The sequence below is a fragment of the Dromiciops gliroides genome, chromosome 2, assembly GCF_019393635.1.
Source record: "Dromiciops gliroides isolate mDroGli1 chromosome 2, mDroGli1.pri, whole genome shotgun sequence".
NCBI classification, from domain to species: Eukaryota; Metazoa; Chordata; class Mammalia; order Microbiotheria; family Microbiotheriidae; genus Dromiciops; species Dromiciops gliroides.
In genome coordinates, this window is record NC_057862.1 from 664329898 (window position 1) to 664335897 (window position 6000).

A 6000-nucleotide genomic window follows, 5' to 3' on the forward strand; every position below is an offset into this window, starting at 1 on the left:
GCTTCCTATGATCAAGAAAGGGAACTTACTTTTGTTTGGTTTTTTATCATGAAAGCATTTTATTATTTTCCAGTTACATGTAAAGATAGTTTTCAACATTTATTTTCATAAGATTGCAAGTGAACTTACAATCGGCAGCTCATAGCTCTAGGGTGTAATAGAAAGAACTTATGATCACGAGCCCTGTGGAATCATATCAAGTTGATTGCTCCTGATTGGAATAGAGTAGGGGTCCAAAGGAATCATTTCTCACAACTGGACCCTATATTGAGCCATCTCTCCCTCATGTCAGTCAGTCAGTCAGTCAATGAGTATTTATTGTTCAATCATTTTTCAGTCCCATCTGACTCTGTGACCCCATTTGGGGTTTTCTTGGCAAAGGTACTGGAGTGGTTCACCATTTCCTCCTCCAGCTCATTTTACAGATAAGGAAACTGAGGCAAGCCAGGGTTAAGCTAGGTAGGGTCTGAGGTTAGATTTGAACTCAGGAAGATGAGTCTTTCTGACTCCAGGCCCAGTGCTCTATGCACTAAGACACCGCCTAGCTGCTCTGTGCATTTATTAAGTGCCTACTATGTTCTAGGCATTGTGCTACGTTCTAGGAATACAAAGAAAGGCAAAATTTAGTCCCACAATCTAATGAAGGAGACAACATGCAAACAAGTTATATACAGGATAAACAGGAAACAGCCAATAGAAGGAAGGCACTAGAATTAGAAGGGATTGGGAAAGGCTTCCTGTCTTAAGGATGCTTGTTTTCTTCTGCTACCTTCCCAATATGCTTCTTACTACCATGAAATCTCTTTCCAGTTTTCTATTCTGTTCTGTTCTTTTCATCAGGAATGCTTAAAAGTCTTCAATTTCATTAAATATCCATTTTCCCCCAAAGGATTATACTCACTTTTACTGGGTAGATTGTTCTTAGTCATAACCCTAGTTTGTCTTTCAAAATATCTTCTATGCCCTCAGTTCTTTTAACATGGTAGCTGCTAAATCTTGTGTGATAATAACTGTGACTCCACAATATTTCTGGCCACTTTCAGTATTTTCTCCCCGACCTTGGAATTCTGAATTTTGCTTATAATATTTCTGGGTGTTTTCATTTTGGGATTTCTTACAGGAGGCTAAAGGTAGATTCTTTCCATTTCTACTTTGTCATTTAGTTCTGAGATATGAAGTTTTCCTTTATAATTTTTTGAAATGTCATGTCTGAGGTTTTTTTTTAAATATGTCTCCTCAATCTATTTTCCAAGTCGGTTATTTTTTTTCCTCTATTTCACTTTTCTTCTATTGTTTCAGTTTTTAATTTTTGTTGTTTCTTGATATCTCATGGAGTCTAATGTTTAAGGAGTTATTTTCTTCAGTGGGGTTTTCTACCTCTTTTACTACTTGGCCAATTCTGACTTTTAAGAAGTTATTTTCTTCAGTATTTTTGTGTGCCTCTTTTTCCAAACTGTTCATTCTCTTTTCATGATTTTCTGGCACTGCTCTCATTCTTTTCCTGATGATTCAAGAATTCTGTTTGTTTTGTTTTCTACAGTTGTTTTATAAGAAGTCTGGGGGAGCTCTGGAAGTTGTGACCTCTCGTTCCTCATCTGTAAAATGGGAACAATGATAGCAACTACTTCTTAGGACTGTTGTAAAGATCAAATGAGATGTTCATAAAGTGCTTAGCTCAGGCCAGTCGCATAGTAGATAATAAACATTTGCTCCCTGCTTTTCCCCTGTGTGGACTTTACAATGCAGTCCAGACTGACCTTCTCAGTATTCCCCTCACACAACACTCCCATCTCCCATCGCCCATCTCCATGTCTTTGCTCTAGCTTGCCACCATGCCCACAAGGCACACTTAGTTTCACAGATGAAGAGCTAGACTGAACTTTGGGCATCGGGAGTCCAACCCTGCACTTTACAGATAAGGAAACTGAGGCCCAGAGAGAGTAAAACGTGCCCAGGGTCATATGGCCAGTAAATGTCCCAAGAGGGAGTCCAACCTAGGTCTTCTTGACACACCCCCACCCCCACCCTTGCTGCCATCTAGCAGTTTAGCCACTGGACCTTCTCTGTCTCTTGTCCACAAATCCATCCTCGATTCCACTTCTTAGAATCTTATTTCCCTTAAAACTCAGTTCAAGGGCCACCTTATGCCCTAAGTCTTTACTGGTGCCTCCAAGTATTAGTGCCCTTCCTGCAATATTGCCTAGCATTGTTATTTTATATGCACTTATGTGCACACATGTTATCTCTCCTACTAGAATGAAAGCTCCTTGCGGGCAGGGACTGTGTGTGTGTGTGTTTGTATCCTTAGTGCCAAGCACAGCGTGGGCACTTACTTAATGATAATTCTTGCTGATTGATTGATTGACTGTTTGACTAGTATCCAGGTTACCTGACTCCTACTATCTAAGGTTCTTTGCATTACAGCATTGCACTTAGTTCTAAGAACATAGATTTGCAGCTTTGTGAAAATCTCCCATTTCCTCAATTTCAAGGGCTCTGGGACTGGTTGCCATGGGGCATTTATTACCAAAAGAATGCCACCTGGTGGTGAATCAAGAAAGCTGCAACTGTTCATATGTGGTCTGGTCAATTCAAGACAACCCTAATCTAAGCATAAGGCTCCAGTGATCCACTGGTCTTCACAAGCCTCAACCTTGTAAGTACTTGGAATCCAAGAGCCCCTGGACTGCTTGTCACTGAAGTGTGCAGATATTTTAACTATGCCAAGGGTGAGAGGTAAATAAAGCTATATCAAATGCATCCCAAAGTGTCCAACTTATTCTGCATTCCAGGAGCCAGAACTATGAGAGCATAGGGAAGCTGCTCAGACCACATCCTAGGATGGTGCTCACCCCTGGGTTCTATGTTTTGAACACTGCTTTTTTGTGGTCACCAAAAGCTGGGGAAAAAAGTAGATATTGATCAACTGTGGAACAACAGGGGGAAAATGGTGGTATATGAATGTGATGGAATTTTATCATATTGTAAAATTATGAATATAAGGAAAACTGAGAACCATTGGACTGAAACAAAATGAGGCAAGCAGAGCCAAGAAAACAGCACACACAAGGGCTACAGTAATGTAAATGGAAACAGTCACCACAAAACAATCAAAATTGAATGTTGCAAAATACAAAGAACAATCTTGGCTCCAAAGAGTTAATATAAAACAACATTCCTCCCAGTCCCCTCGCAGAGGTGGGATAAAGGAAGAGCCTATGGGCATGGAATATTACATATAATGTCGTATTTGCTCTATGTAGATGTGTTTTGCAGATTTTATTTCTCTTTCTACTTTTTATTTTTCTTTTTAAAATTCTTTATAATAAGAGATAACTCTCTTTGGAAGGGAGAACAGTGGAATATAGGGGGATCTAGTGGATATAAAAACAAAAGATATGAATACAATCGGTTTTTTTTCTTTTTTTCCCCAGGGCAATGAGGATTAAGTGACTTGCCCAGGGTCACACAGCTAATAAGTGTCAAGTGTCTGAGGCCAGATTTGAACTCAGGTCCTCCTGAATCCAGGGCTGGTGAAAAAAAATTTTTTTTAAAGAAAATTCATTTTAAATTTCCTTTGCTGATCAGTTTACATCACCTCAAACCATTTGAAGGTTTCCAACCAACAAAATTATCAAAGGGGTTGGGTGGGAACTAAGTGTGAGCCCTTCCCTAAAGTTTTCCATAATACTCCATGTTTGCATGCAAATAAACTTGAAAGCACAAAAGATCTAGGAAAAGTTCCATCTCCAACCTGCTTAAATCTTTTGCCATTATGCAGCATGTTCTTGTTCTGTCATGTGTATCCAAGTCTTCATGACCCCATGGACCATATCCATGAGGCTTTCTTGGCAAAGATCCATTTCCTTCTCCAGTGGATTAAGGCAAACAAAGTTATGTGACTTGCCCAGGGTCACACAGCTAGTAAGTGTCTGAGGCTAGATTTGAACTCAGGTCTTCCTGACTCCAAGCCAGGCACTATCCACTGAGCCACCAAGCTGCCTCCTATTAGACAGCATACCCACCAGCAGTAAGACTGCAGGTCTTCATATCAGTAACAGAAGTTTCCCTGCAGCGAATTAAAGAGAGGGTCTTAATTTTCTCTTCTACTATACCAAGTCGCTTAGAAACCACATAATGACCACAAAACATTTTCTTCTGTCAGTAAAGCCCCAAGATTCTATTTGCTTTGTCACCCTATTATGACCTATGCTTACTATTTATAATATATGTATTAGACCTGTGGATAACATGTATAATTCTATCATAGCATTTACAGAGGTAAACTTTGTATTTTAACATTCCTTAATCCAAAGGAATGAATCCCTGGCAGGAGAGAATGAAGGCATGCTATAATGCATTTCCTAACCAATGAGATTGACCATTAGGCCTGAAGTCCATTGGAAGAGGGTATGTGCATTTTATATCTGCCTACTTAGCCTAATGGGGGGAGCTGACCCTTCTCTTTAAAATCTAATTCTATAGGGAACGAGAATGGTCATAGATTTGAGTTATAAAGACTCCTGAGAGCAGTTAGGTGGCAGATAGAGCACCTGCTCTAGAGTCAGGAGGACCTGAGTTCAAATCCGACCTCAGACACTTGATACTTACTGGCTGTGTGACCCTGGACAAGTCATTTAACCCTGATTGCCTGGAATGGGAGGGGATCTTTGAGGTTGATCTAGCCCATCCCAATGGAAATCTTCAATGGAAATAAGGCCAAACCTTTCCCCATTAGAGTGTAAGCTCCCTGTAGACAGGGATTATCCTTTCTCCCTCTATTTGTGTGGCCAGGGTTTAGCACAGTGGAGGGCACATATTCAATGATTATTAAATGCTTGTGACTTGCAAAAGCCTGTATAAGGAACACCTAAGAATCAGAGACTGAGCACCCTATTTCCACCTTATTTCTTTTTCTTTTTCTTTTTTTTTTTTTGCGGGGCAATGGGGGTTAAGTGACTTGCCCAGGGCCACACAGCTAGTAAGTGTCAAGTGTCTGAGGGCACAATTTGAACTCAGGTCCTCCTGACTCCAGGGCCCGTGCTTTATCTACTGTGCCACCTAGCTGCCCCCCCCCGCGATTTCCAGCACTTCTGCCAGTCCTTGTGTCCCTAACACATGGCACAAGTGCCCGGCGCATAGTAGGTGCCCCAAAATACTGATTCCCCACCCCCAGGAAGCCCTAAGCACGTGAGGAAGACAAGTCGTGTTGCCCTACTCTCTTAGTCGGCGGGGAAGAACCCCCAGACTCAACGCCCCCCCATCAGTACCTAGCTTAGGGTGACGTCAGGCTCGTTCCATTCACAGTACATCACTGCGGGGGCAGGCACGTGGGTCATCAAGCTAGACGGGGCCAGAGATGGCTTCCGGCCCAACCAGTGGAAGGCCCTGAAGCCTAGCTTTGGGAGGAGGGGGTGGAGCCAGGACACCTAGCGTGAATAGCGAAGGAGAGATTCGAACTCCGGCCGATGCCCCTGCCCCGCCCCCGCCCCCGGCGCGCGCCCCACCAGCGGTTAGCCGCGGGCGCGCGCGCTCCAGTACGTGGGCGGGGCTCTGGGGCTGGCCTCCTGCGTCACCCACTGTGACGCAGGGCGTGGGAAGCCGGCATTCCCCGTGCTAAGCGGGGTGCCTGAGAACGAGGCCAGAGTTGGGGAGGAGGAGGGCCGGAGAGGGAGATGGTGGGCGGGGCGGGAGCCGGATGGGCGGGGCCGGCCGCGCGCGGCGAGGGCGCCTCCTGCGCAGGCGTGCTGGGCCGCCCCGCTGACATGGCGTCGGCGCCGAGCGCTGTCACCTCCTCGCCGCCACTGCTGCCTCCGCTGCCGCCGCCGCCGCCGCCGCCGGGGGAGGCTTTGCCCCCGGGCTCGTCCTCGTCGTGTGCGGCGGCGGCGGCGGCGGCGGCGGGAGGAGCGGGAGTGGGCCCCGGGGCCGCCCCCTCCTGCGGAGCCCCCGCCGGCGGCGGCTCCACTACGGCGGCGGCGGCGGCGGCGGCGGCGGCGGGGA